This window comes from Strix uralensis, chromosome 6 (genome assembly GCF_047716275.1).
Source record: "Strix uralensis isolate ZFMK-TIS-50842 chromosome 6, bStrUra1, whole genome shotgun sequence".
In the NCBI taxonomy this organism is placed as follows: Eukaryota; Metazoa; Chordata; class Aves; order Strigiformes; family Strigidae; genus Strix; species Strix uralensis.
The window spans coordinates 4,542,155-4,554,601 of NC_133977.1; the positions used below are offsets into that span (position 1 = coordinate 4,542,155).

At 37.3% G+C, this 12,447-nt stretch overlaps 1 long non-coding RNA gene across 1 annotated transcript in view; it reads right to left on the reverse strand.

The window, feature by feature from the left end:
- LOC141945086 (uncharacterized) overlaps positions 1-11,798 on the reverse strand; it is a 96,786-nt gene extending 84,988 nt beyond the window's left edge. The window contains exon 1 of the long non-coding RNA XR_012629411.1: positions 11,575-11,798. This is a non-coding gene — a long non-coding RNA (uncharacterized LOC141945086). The remainder of the gene's footprint in view (positions 1-11,574) is intronic.
- Positions 11,799-12,447: the final 649 nt, after the last annotated feature.

Here is a 12,447-nt window from a genome sequence, read left to right on the forward strand (position 1 = left end):
CTTCTAACTTTGTTTACAGCACATACCGCAATATGTATATAGGCTCCTGAATAGCTTAGGGATGAAGTTCCGCTGATGATGAATTAGAATTATGCCCCTGTTAGGTATGGTTATATATCCAATTCCAGATTTTAAGCACCCATTTAAAACATAAATTAATATTAAAAAGATACATCTAATTTTTTATACTTGTTCATTTTCTACTGCTTATTCCAACATGAATATTTCCCTATTTATAGCATGATAAATTATCTTCTATTTTTAAGTCTTCCTACAAGCAAGATTTCAGTTTTCTTTTCAGCTCCTTCAGACATTACCTTGTACAGAAGTGTTCAAGTGCCACGTTTTTATTACCACTAATGCAGAATAAGTCATTTTGCCAGTTGAAATTATGACAACTATGTCACAAAGAGAGAAGGTAAGAGCAAAAATGTGGAAATTATGACAACTTTGTCACAAAGAGAGAAGGTAAGAGCAAAAATATGTCTATGTTTCTTTTTTTAATGGTTAAAAAAGAAAAAAATTACTCCTTTTGTTGTATTTCCTGGAAGAACTGTCAGTGGAAGTTGAAGAGCACTTAACATACACCTTGTGGCCTCGAACACTAATAACTTCAACATAGGACTGATCGTGAAATTGCTTTTCACTTCAAGGTAAAACCACTAAAATCTATGTAGGGGATTAAGGATTTCCCCAACAGAAAACTAAGTATTTCAACTGAAAAGTTGGCTCTTTTTTTTTTTTTTTTCCCAAGTAAATGAAGGGAGAATTACAGTCACACAGTTCAGTTCTAACAGTTCTGTCCTCAGTTCTGGATCTCTTTATTCATATACTTAAACATGTTACGTTGAGTCTTTTACACTCAAACATAGATAAAATAATGAATACAAAAGGTTAAGAGATAGAAATAGCACAAAAAAATGGTTGGGCCTTCAAATCATGAGCAAAGAAATCCATGAAGAAAAATGCAGAGACTAAGTTCACCAACATAATCCTTCTTCTTTATGCCACTCCTGTGAAGTTATAAATGCAGACTGAACATCTCGCTTCCTTCACTGAAGTGGCATCATGTGGTGAAAAAGCATCTTTAAAAATTGAACTAATTTGGGGCCACAAACAGGAAAATGCCTTAATCATAATTTTATAGCATAATTTTATGTCAGTACATAGGTTTTTAGATGCCTTAAACTGCTAATTTCCATAAATTAACATGCCTGGGTCTCTTTTAATAGTAATCATAACTTTGCATTTCCTGCTTGCAATGCTTGGTTTTAACATAATTACAGTATGTTCCTTGTTTTCAGTCCCATACAGATCCCCCTCACTGCTCTCTCCCCAGTCAAGCTCTGCTCAACATAGTTTTGTATTAGCTGAGACACAAAATGAACCTGCAAAATTTACTCAGAGATTTATTGCATACATAACACTTGCACATGTATATGCAAACTCGCATTTGCATATTCAAAAAGCCTGTCTGCTGTTGCCAGCGAACATGTTTTATTTTCACATGCTATGGCTGTACATGCAAATTCCTTTCTTCCAGCATCAATTACCTACTCCCCCACAATCAATACGTTCCCTTTCCTAAAACAATCCGTTTCAGACCCTATATTACTTTGCTTTCCCAGAAGTCAATAAATACTGCCATGTCTCCCTACACAAATGTCTTTTCCCAATTCTTTTTACTGATTCTGTCGATTATGTGCTTGTCCCTGTTTTCTCTCCTAAATCTTCAGCTTCCTCCATCTTCTGGTCCAGACCCTGCTTTTGCGCACTCCAGGCAGGAGAAAGAACAGCAGCTCTACCTCTTCTGCTGCCCTGTTTCTTTCTCACCTGTCTGACACAGAGGCACCTTCTGCTCCCTTCGCTGAAGAAACAGCATCCCCAAACGGCAGTGTTCACTAAAATTATGTAAGGGACCAGAAGCACCTGCCAAGAACTGGAATGAACAAAATACTGCAGAGGAAAGGGGACAAAACCACTCCTTAATACCTACAACGATATGCCATTTTTTAATTTTATTTTTTATGGGAAGCACCAGGCTTGGAAGCTAAATGTTGTAGTCTCCACAGCCACGTGGACAAGGGCCAGGACAAGACTGCTAAATGCTCTGCCCAAGAGTACTGTTAAATGAGATTCTGCATTGAGGCCAACTGCATTAACTGGTTCATCACCAGAATACACATAACCCCCTGCATCAGTTAGGGGCTAGTGGGTCCCACCCCACCTCATTTGAAAGCTTCTGCCTGGCAATATTTCAAGTAGTGGCAATTTTGCAGAAAGTGACTCACTTGCTATGTCTCTCCTGCAAAAGTATGTCATACTCTATCTTAAGATTCCCTGTGCTGCCCTAACCACCAGTATAGATGGGCACACAAACAAAACCTCTACATGAAATGACAGTGCTATGGTGAATTGCTCCCTAAAGGTTCATTTACTAATACTTAATCTGCAGTTGTGCCAGCCTGTATACTCGTGTCAAGAACGTGGGGAAAAGCAGTCAGCTGGAGTCTTTATAATGAAGAAGCCTCTCTCAGCTTTACCCCTGCTGGGCTGGCTCAGTCCTCAGCTTTGTCCTGCTTAGAGTACACTACACACCTGAATGAAGAAGAGTTTTGCTCTCTGAAAGAATCAAGTTCATGCTAGTTATAAGAACTGAGCTAGCTAAACTACGAAAATTTAACTATTGATCATGACCACTTTAAAATATGAAAATAAATTCAAATTTGACCTGGTAGGCTGAATTTGCTTTCAATTTTTTCCCACATATAAGGCTTATTTACCTAATTTAATGTTTTACAGCTATCTTTAATGTGCAAATACTTTCTACAGTGAATATGCAATATAAAAAAAATAATCAGAAACTCTCATTTTGAAGTTATGCTGTTTATTTCCTTCCTGAAAACTCAGCTGAGTGAAGTCAGGTTAATTGCCTCTAAGTCTCTATGAATAATGTTGCAAAGCCTTGCACTGACAGTTACACCATTCTTCTGCTAGTCGTGTATCCCAGAGCTATTTCAATGTATAACTGTAATTCATTTTGGCTGCTAGATCTGCATGTAAAGATAAAAGCCAATAGCAAACTTCCGTAGTCTGCCTCCGGTTTTCATCAACTTTCTATCCAGTGGGTGTAATTTTGGAGATGTTACTTGATCTAACATGCTCCAAAATAACGGAAGCCTTTGCTCCCTTTAATATATTCTCTGCACATTGTCATCATTCATGGTGGTACGTTGGCTCATTATGTTGTACTAATCTTGATACCTAATATTCTTTTCACCAATCAATCTGTTGATTACAGCCAGTTTAAATCTGAGCGATAAACAGGATTCTGAGATTTTTCAAAGGACAATGAAATCTGAATTAATTAGCATCCATAAGAGGAAAACCAAAATCCTCCTACAAATAGAACTGAGAAACTTAATAGCCCACAAGGACAACGTTTATGGAGCAGCGGATGGGCTTTTACACACTTGCAGTGCGGGAGAGCGTAACATCCTCGGCTCTCAGCTTAGCAATCAGGCTACGGAGAGGCTAATTCTCACACAGAAATTTATTAATTACACCTTGAAACTCTACCAAGTTAGCCTGTTACTGACGCCAGATCTCAAACTGTCCTGATTCATAACACATCTTTAAAACCTGTAAGCATGAAGATTTGAAGCTTCTGTCAAAAAGTATTTCCAGGTTACACTTGCTATTCTATCAACCACACACCTCACAGAGGCAGCCCCTCCCAGTCTAACATTTACATGGATAACGAGGGTAAATTCATGTAAAAAGGGGGAAAAATCATACCTGTTTTCTTCCAACTATCTTTATAGCATATTCCATAGTTGGCAACTTAATAGTGTTACTAACATTAACAAATTCTTGCAATGTAGGTGCTTTTCAAAGAACACTAAAATACTTGAAAACGTGGCCTTTTAAAAAAAGGTTAAAAAAAAGAGACATTATTTACATGGCTGGTGTTTAAGGAAATAACAAAAATCATTCTCGCTTTTATGGAGAACAGTAACATTTGCAGTCCAAAAAATCATAAATGTCCTGTAACAGATGATGATAGCCTCACTGACATGACGAATAAGAGGCATTTAGTTTTTAATGGCTTTTGTAATTTATTTTTTTTTCCTTACGAGAGCAGCACACTGTGTAAAATGTATTTTAGTCTTTGGTACTTGGAAGCAACTTCACACATTATTATTCTACATTAGCTCCATTTGTCGATTTGATGACTAAAGACCTATTGGCCAGATGCAAATGCTGCATTCTAATCTCGATCTATAACGCAGAACATCCATGGGTATGTCATTCTCCATGAAGGAGAATGAATCAGGATAATCATTCTGTAAGGTAAGGTGTAAAGATAAAGTAAACGCATTAATTACCTGAAGGAAGTTCCTGCTTACTTGTGAGAACATTTAGTTGCATAAAAAAAAGAAAACAAGCCCAGGCGTAAAGATAAGCCCTGTCAAAAGTATAGTCTTTCCCAGTCAAAAGGTGCTGGCACTGGCCTTGACTCCATATGTTGCAGAGCTCTTCACATGTGAATAGTCTAGAGAAGTCAACAGGAACGTTTATGCTTTACTGGATCAAGGCCAGGAAGTCTAATATACTTTATTCCTCATTTCCATCATACATGCATAAGATGTTATCCTCTAATTCAGACATACTTAAATAATTATATTTTTTTTCCTCAAGTAAGCATCATGCAAAAATAGTGAGATGTTTTAAGGGCTTGCTAATTGATGATATATTGCCTTAAATTAATTTTCTACTATTAATGTTACTTAATGGAATTTCATATTTCTTATTTGAAAAATGAGGGTCAAAGGAAGCAATGATGAGAGACAATTACAGTTACCACTTAGGACCATTAATATGTAAATATATGGGTAAGTTAAGATTGCTAATTTAAGTTGCATAATTACTGGATATTTTTGAAGTTAGAGTCTAATAAGTTCTGCCATTATTCGTATCTATTTTATGCACACAATGTCAATGATTTTTATTCTTAACATACCATGAATAATAGCATCACATTTATTTTATTAACTGATACGGGCATTAATGTCGCATTATGCCATTCAATCACTTCATTTCTTTCCAAAAATACAACAGGTTAAAAAATTGCATCACTTACACACCTTCATGCATCAGCTCATGAGTCAATCACAAGTAGCTGGGTTTGAGAAGCAGATTATGTACTGGGTAGATTTCTCCATAATCACCCAGTGGTTTTTTTTCAGCTTTCCTTTGCAACATCTGATATTACAAACTTTAAAGCACAGATATTTTTAAAAGGTCAAGATAGAGAATGGATTTTATCCAAGGATCCCCAGCTTAGCAATCCAAAAGTCAAGAGAACTCTATCAAATGTCAAGAGAAAGTGAAAAAGACTTCAACAAATTATTTCTGCAATAGTTCTCATTTATGCAATGTGTGCGCAAGAGAAATATTTTAACCAGTTCTAATTCAATGATATTTTACAAATTTCATCTTATTTCAAACATGTAAAGTATGGACGATGAGAATTTTCTCTGTTATGAGTTTTTATTAATTTTTCACTATTACGTAAAACTTTGAACTCAAGACTGTCCTTCAAAAAATAGAATCCTAAGTTATGGCCTGTATTACACGGACCACAAAAATAAAATCAGAAATAAAAAACTGCAGCCCACTTCTAATCCCAGTACATTCTTAATTTTAATTTAAAATAGAGTATGTGTTCTCAGAAGAATTCTGCATAGACTGCCATGCATTCTCCTCACAGAAGTGTGAAAAAATGATGATAGCTGTAGGAAATTTTTTATAGATGATTTTAAGAAATTTTTGAAAATAGAGGTTTTTTTCCTTATGTCTAGTGCAAATATTGAGGTGTCTCACAATAAAAGAAAGCCTTTCAGTTTCCAAAAGTACAAGGAATTTTCAGTTCTAAGCAAATCTTACAAGATATAAGCAAACCAAGATCTTCCTTCTCTTTGCCTTGCCTGATTTAAATTAATGCCTGTTAGTTTTAGGGAGGCATAAAATCAAATCAAATACTATCATCAGGTGAAACAACTTTCTTTGGTATGTGTAAAAGACATTTATATAAACTACTTTGAAATGTATCCTAAGTTTAAACAAATGTGATTTTAATTTGTTGTAACAAAAAGAATTTAATTTTATTTCTTAATTCTCCATTCTGCTGAAAATGGAAGAAGTGTTTTGGGCCCATGAAGAAACAACTGCCTTTCCTATTTGCCCTTCGTTCTGCAATAAGTATGATGTGGCCTTTCTGCAGACAATTCACTCATGTCACTACAGAAGATATAAAGAATAAATCAAGCCCAATATCTGAGCCATCTGTAATAAAGTTTTAACTACTGATTCAAGAGATATTTTTCCCATAAATTGACTCACCATACAATTGGGATTGCTCCAAGCCTTTAAGACTTTATCTACTAACTGTTTGGAAATAGTAGATGATAACTCCCCCATAGCTGATAGAGCCAAGTAGTTAAAAAGTGTTTTAGACGATATCTTCAAAGGCCTCAACAGAGAATCCCATAATACCCTAAATTTCTTTAGCTGTGATCTATTCTTAAACAGAAACCTCTCCTTTAATCCCTGCTCTGGACTACTGGAATCACTGGATGGGTTGGGAAAAGTATTTTGTTACAGCTAAACAGTTGAAGAATACTATACCCAGATTCCTAAAAAGATAGATCTATTTAAAATCTGTCTAGAAAGAACATTGTTACAATAAACAAAGCAAAATAGAGGTCAGTGCTGTTTATGAGATACCTACTAAAGGAGAAGTTAACACAGTAAAAAAATATTAGTCAAAGAAGAGTTCAAACAGCACCTTCTAACACTATGATAACTTCAATACAGTCAGACGGAAACTCAGTTCTTGTGGGTTACTGAGGAAAAAAGCCCAGGGTAGTCTGTGCACTGTTCATTTTTATAAATTCACTTCTTCCCATGATTCAGATGTCATCTGCACACTCTCAGGTACCACTTATACATGAAGCAGCAACACATCGCCCACTTTCTGTATAACCAAGAAGATCTCCATGAAAAGTGATGTCACCAGTGCAGTCAGGGGAATCAAGGCCAGACACTTCAAGAACCAGCAAAACGTCTTCAGCGTGCTACTGTTAGCACAAAGAAATCAAGCATTAATCTGCACTGGCTAAGGTCTGCTGTCTCCACTGCAGGGAAGAGCTCCTAGATACAGCCCCTAAGTACAGAGATAAATGTCTATACGTTCACTGGTCTTAAATATCTGATCTACTTCTGTCTAATCTTTTTTTTGCCCTTCACAGAAAAAAATGTATTAATGCTCCCAATCCCAAGAAGGTTTTCAGTCTGAGAATCAATCAGTCCACCAGTCGACGTCATCTTCCACACAAATATCAAACCCCACAAGAATGTCGGATGATGCACACTACATCCTGTTGGATGATGTCGGTCCTTTGCACAGTGCATCCTGCCCCAGCACTTACAAAGAGACAGCACGATGAACGTGTCCCATAACCTGTCTTTAGTCATTCCCTGTCAAGAGGGCACTGGCCTTCCGATTTCCTTCTTTCTCCAAGGCATTCAAGATCACAAACAGGTTACCATGGAATAATTTATTTACCTAAAACACAACTAGCCATTGTTTACAACAGAGACAACAAATATTAGGTAAAAAATTATTCCTCACAAGTGATGCAGAAACCCTAATATCACCTTGGCAATGAAGGATGGAAGTTCATGGAAAATCTCTGCTAGGAAAGCCTGGGGAATATAAATGTGTGTATTCCGGGAAAGGATGCTGGAGCCCCCTTTCTCCTCATGAGATATATCATGCACCCAGACCCACAAATGAGTAGCAGCAGCCTCTCAGCAAGCAGAAAGCATGGGACAGAAGAAAGACATTTCAAGTGAAAACTAACATTAAGAGAATGCTAATAAAACTAAATAGCAGTAACGAATACTTTAGAGCTACAACTTACTACTAATATGACCTTCGTTTATGTGCTTCGTTCACTTCCCACCAAAACAAAAGGAATTTCACTAGGAACTGCATCTGGTTCTAGACAACTTCAATTGTGCAAAAGCATTAATTAATCAGTGCAACACATTGCTCTCTCTGACCTGTTAACCCAGGGGGGTTGGTGCGGGCAGGCTGCTGGACTCCTGTGGAGGTGTGCTGAAGGGGATGGGATGTGATTCAAAGCACTGCGGCTGGCAGCAAACAACAATCAGGTCTTCCCAAAATACACCCCTCTGAATAAAACATGGGCAGAGCACAGTGCTGCGCTTCCTGCCTTCAGCAGCTGAGAAGCCCAAAATATAAGGAATATATTGGCGGTCAGAGTGGAATTAGCTACCTGGGAAGAAAGCAGCACATCTGAGTTAACAGACTTCCAAGCACCTGAACCACTAAAATTGGTTGGGAACTTAGTGTTAGAAGTGAGATGAATTAACATATTTCAGTTCCACAGAAGCTGGCGAGAAAAAAACCCACCCTTATTCTAAATCTGTAATTCAAAACTCAAAATCAAGTCAAGATTTCTTTGAAGGGGCTAATTGAATTTGCTCCTTTTTTGACTTGACCTCATTTTATTTTGTATTTGCTGTGTCACTAAAGTTTATCTAAAGAATTTACACTTTGATAATTAAATCAGAAGTTGGAACTCTTAGACATTTTTTTTTTGTTCTAAGAATCCTAAAACAATTTACAGAAGTTCAATAGAGTAGGAAGAAGATTAGGCCACCAAATGAAAGAAATTCAAATGATCTTCAAAAGCTGTCCTCCCCCCATCTTATCTTTGAGAGTGGATAAATCCACTTTGATACTAGGATTCAATAAAAAGATCAAAAAAGTCCACATGCTTATATCTGATGTTATTCAGGTAATTTTGTTGTTGAAGTAGTTCCGAGGATGGAATGTAAGCCAAGGAATGTACATCTGCTGCTTCTCAGCAGTAAAACATTAGCCCTACATTTGCAGAACTCCTAGGACTGGGGGATACAGGGAAACACAAAGTTTGGAGCTCATGAAAACCTTTTTCTTTTTAAAAAATAAGTTTTATAATCTGTCACTGACCAGATACCATGTAAACAGCAAACAGGCTTTCCACATGATCAATTAGATATAAAATAACCTATATCTTAGGTTTAACACGAGGTGGTCTGAGGGATTCAAGATGAGAATAAAGAAGCGGGAGGGGAGAGATAAATAGAAGACAAAACTATAAGCCACTGTGAGTCAAAGGTATATGCAAATGGTTTGCAACCATTTTTATTCATTACGGAATCAGAAGAGAACAAACTCATTTAATTTTATGTGCTAAGTCCAGTATTTGTCTTGTAAATGTGCTAAGAGACAGCACCGAAAACATTAATTCTATAGTTTCTTATAAAGGAAAGGGAGACAACAAACAGGAAGAACATTCTTGAATGATAAAATGTTTGAGGGATCTGGTGGGAATTCTTCACATAAGATGTATTCTTCTTTAGGGAACAAGCGTAGATGTAAACAGATGGGCTTATATAAGTAGAACTGGCAGCTCCACAGATAGCTGCTTTCTTTTATATATGATTTTTCAGACACACCAGGGTTTTCAGGACCACTCTGCTTAATTATTCTTAACATTTTGCCCATTTCATATGCTCGTAATATAATGCCCAAATATAAAAATAATTGAAGCAAATTGTAGTTTAAATCTCAATGGAAACAATACATTTTATTCAAACAAACCACTTACAAAGGGAACTGTCTGTTTTATGAATGTTAGTCCATCTGCTCACAATAGCTCCTTTGGAAGTATTTGTTTTGCTTAGAAATACCAAAACTGATTATGTATGTAGTGGTAGATGGGCTGAGGTGTCTTTACGGCTTTTAAATCACAAAGCATATAAAGGTGTATTTACTTTTGTTGGTCTAGTACAAGTGAAGAAAGGAAATGTTTGAATCCATTTTCACTGGGCTACACTGCACGTATGTTCTGTACAATAACTATTGCAGGTGTTCCTCTTCTGGAGAGGACATACTGACGAGCGTGTTTCCATGATGATGGCCAGGCAGTACTGGGGTACAGTTCTCACTTCTCCTCCACAAGTTGTAAGAAAAGAGCAATTCAGATGACACTAGAGAGAAGTCGAGTGCAGCACTCTTCAAATACATGCATACATGATACAACAGTGCTTATAATGAAGCTGATAGAGCCACACTAGTAATTTGACTGGGAGTGTGGTATCTACCATTTTACAATGGCAGGATCCTAATGACCATTCTGCCACATCTTTACACAAAGAACAGTTTCACACATCTAATGGGGTAATTTCCCGTAATAAAACCTCCTCCAGCCCTTGGTACATAATTGTAAAAAACCCAAACAGACTGTGAATATGTATGTTAAGAGCAAAACTGTACAGAGCCAAAGGACTGTAATCTGCACGTACTTTTCCATAAGGTGAATGTGAGCTCTGTGTTAATGGGTGTGATTGGGCTCTCATCTACTAAGCTGCCCAGTTTGTGTCATTTTGGATCCATTCCACTGAATTATTTAGACATTCACCTCAGTACTACTAAAACTTAATCACAGAGAACATCAGGACAAATCACAGAAGCGAACATCAAATATAAGAACAGAAAAGCTTTTATAGCAGTAAAAGGAAAATAATAACAGAAAACAAATGAGCAATGAATGAAAAAGAATTATTATAAAATATGTAACAGAGTCCCTGATTAGTGTAAGAGTTTGAAGCAGGTAGCCCCAAGACCCCTCAGGCTAGCAGCGTGCATGCACAGAGGAAATTTAAACTAGGATTCCCAATGAAGCTGTGTTTGAAAAACATCACAGAGCTGAGATGTCTGACCTAATGAATCACTAACAAATAGAGTAGCCTGCTGCAGCATTCAGATGGTATCTTCTTAGTTGGGTCCCCCACAATGTCTCCGAAAATGTCCTGGACAGACAGTATGGTGCCTGCTAGACAGAAGCTGGCTGAAGCTGTTTAGATTGGACTATAGTAACAGCAACACAGAGCATGTTGTATCAGTATGACAGAAACCAAGAAGAAATCCTCTATGGACGTCTGAAGCTCAGACTTCTCTTCCCTTGAAAGGACCACTAAGACTTAAGATGCCTCTACCCTGGTGCACTGAGTTCTAGCTTGCCACAGAGAACCTGCTGTGGAAGGTACATGATGCCATGGGATGCTCAGCACCTCCAAGTAAACAAGGTCAGCTTCTCTCCAAACTTTAGATCTATCTACCAGCTAAGACTTTGGGTGATATTTTAGGAAAGTATCTTTTTTTCTTTTTGCTGGGGGGTTCTGAGTGAGGTCATGTTTAATAATTTCTGTGGGGTTGGTTCTCCTTATTAATTTCCTTTCCTGTTTCCTTTCCATATGTGTTGCTCTGATGCCAGCAAAGAAGTGTTTATTGTACTCAATAACGTTGTTTTCCTTGACTTTGAGTTACCGTTCCTGCAACATCCTATCAAATACACAAATATGTTAAGAAAAATCTATAATAAATGTGTTAATTCATAATTAAAAATTAAAAGAACATTACATCAATCACAATACCTGTATCATAAGGCTCAAAAGTCCCAGACTCTAATGCTTCACATCAGATGTAGAAGCTCTAATGGGGAGGCTGTGTGTTTGTAAAGACAGGGAGTTCACTCAGTCCTGGCATTTGGAGCTGGTCAGGGAAGACGGTGGAAGAGCCCTCTCAGCCACAGCGCTGAGTGAGGCCAGCACTGGCACGGATCTGCCCTCTCTATGCTGTGACTCAGAGGGTTCATCTGCTTAAATGAAGCCCATTATTTTGCTGGTCCATCAGCCAATGACTCTAGGCAACTCTTTATTTTGCCAGTGCCTAAACTTAGCTTGCAAGCACAGCTAAAATATTAATCATTAGTTACAGTCACTGCTATAAATGCCCATTATACTATCAGAGGCATTCCCAATGTCATTCAGGTCGACTGGCTAGTGTATGAAATTGAAGGAAAAAAAATACACAATAAAAATAAAAACCCCAAATATTGGACACAAAATGGAGAAGGGCTAATTCTGCTGATGTAAGGAAAGACCTGTTTAGCCAAATACACATAATTGTATATTAGTTTTAAGTAGACAGCTGTGACTGCAGTCTGGAATACAGAAAGGGATGATCCTGAACAAAAGGCTGTTTTCAACTACTCCTACAGTTCTGGCAAGGAAACCAGGGAAGGCAATGAATTTAACAGACTATGTTTTAAGTTCTCCGTTTTTATGGAATGCACAATGAAATTCTCAAATTGAATGAATCTTGCACTCCAAGGACAGTGTTAACAATTTAACTCCTGACCTTAACATCCAACCTCAATGCCATTGTCCAACTTTAGATGCACATCCAGCTGAGAAATGAAACATCTTATATTATACAGATAGGTGTCTTTGGTTGAAGGGATTGCT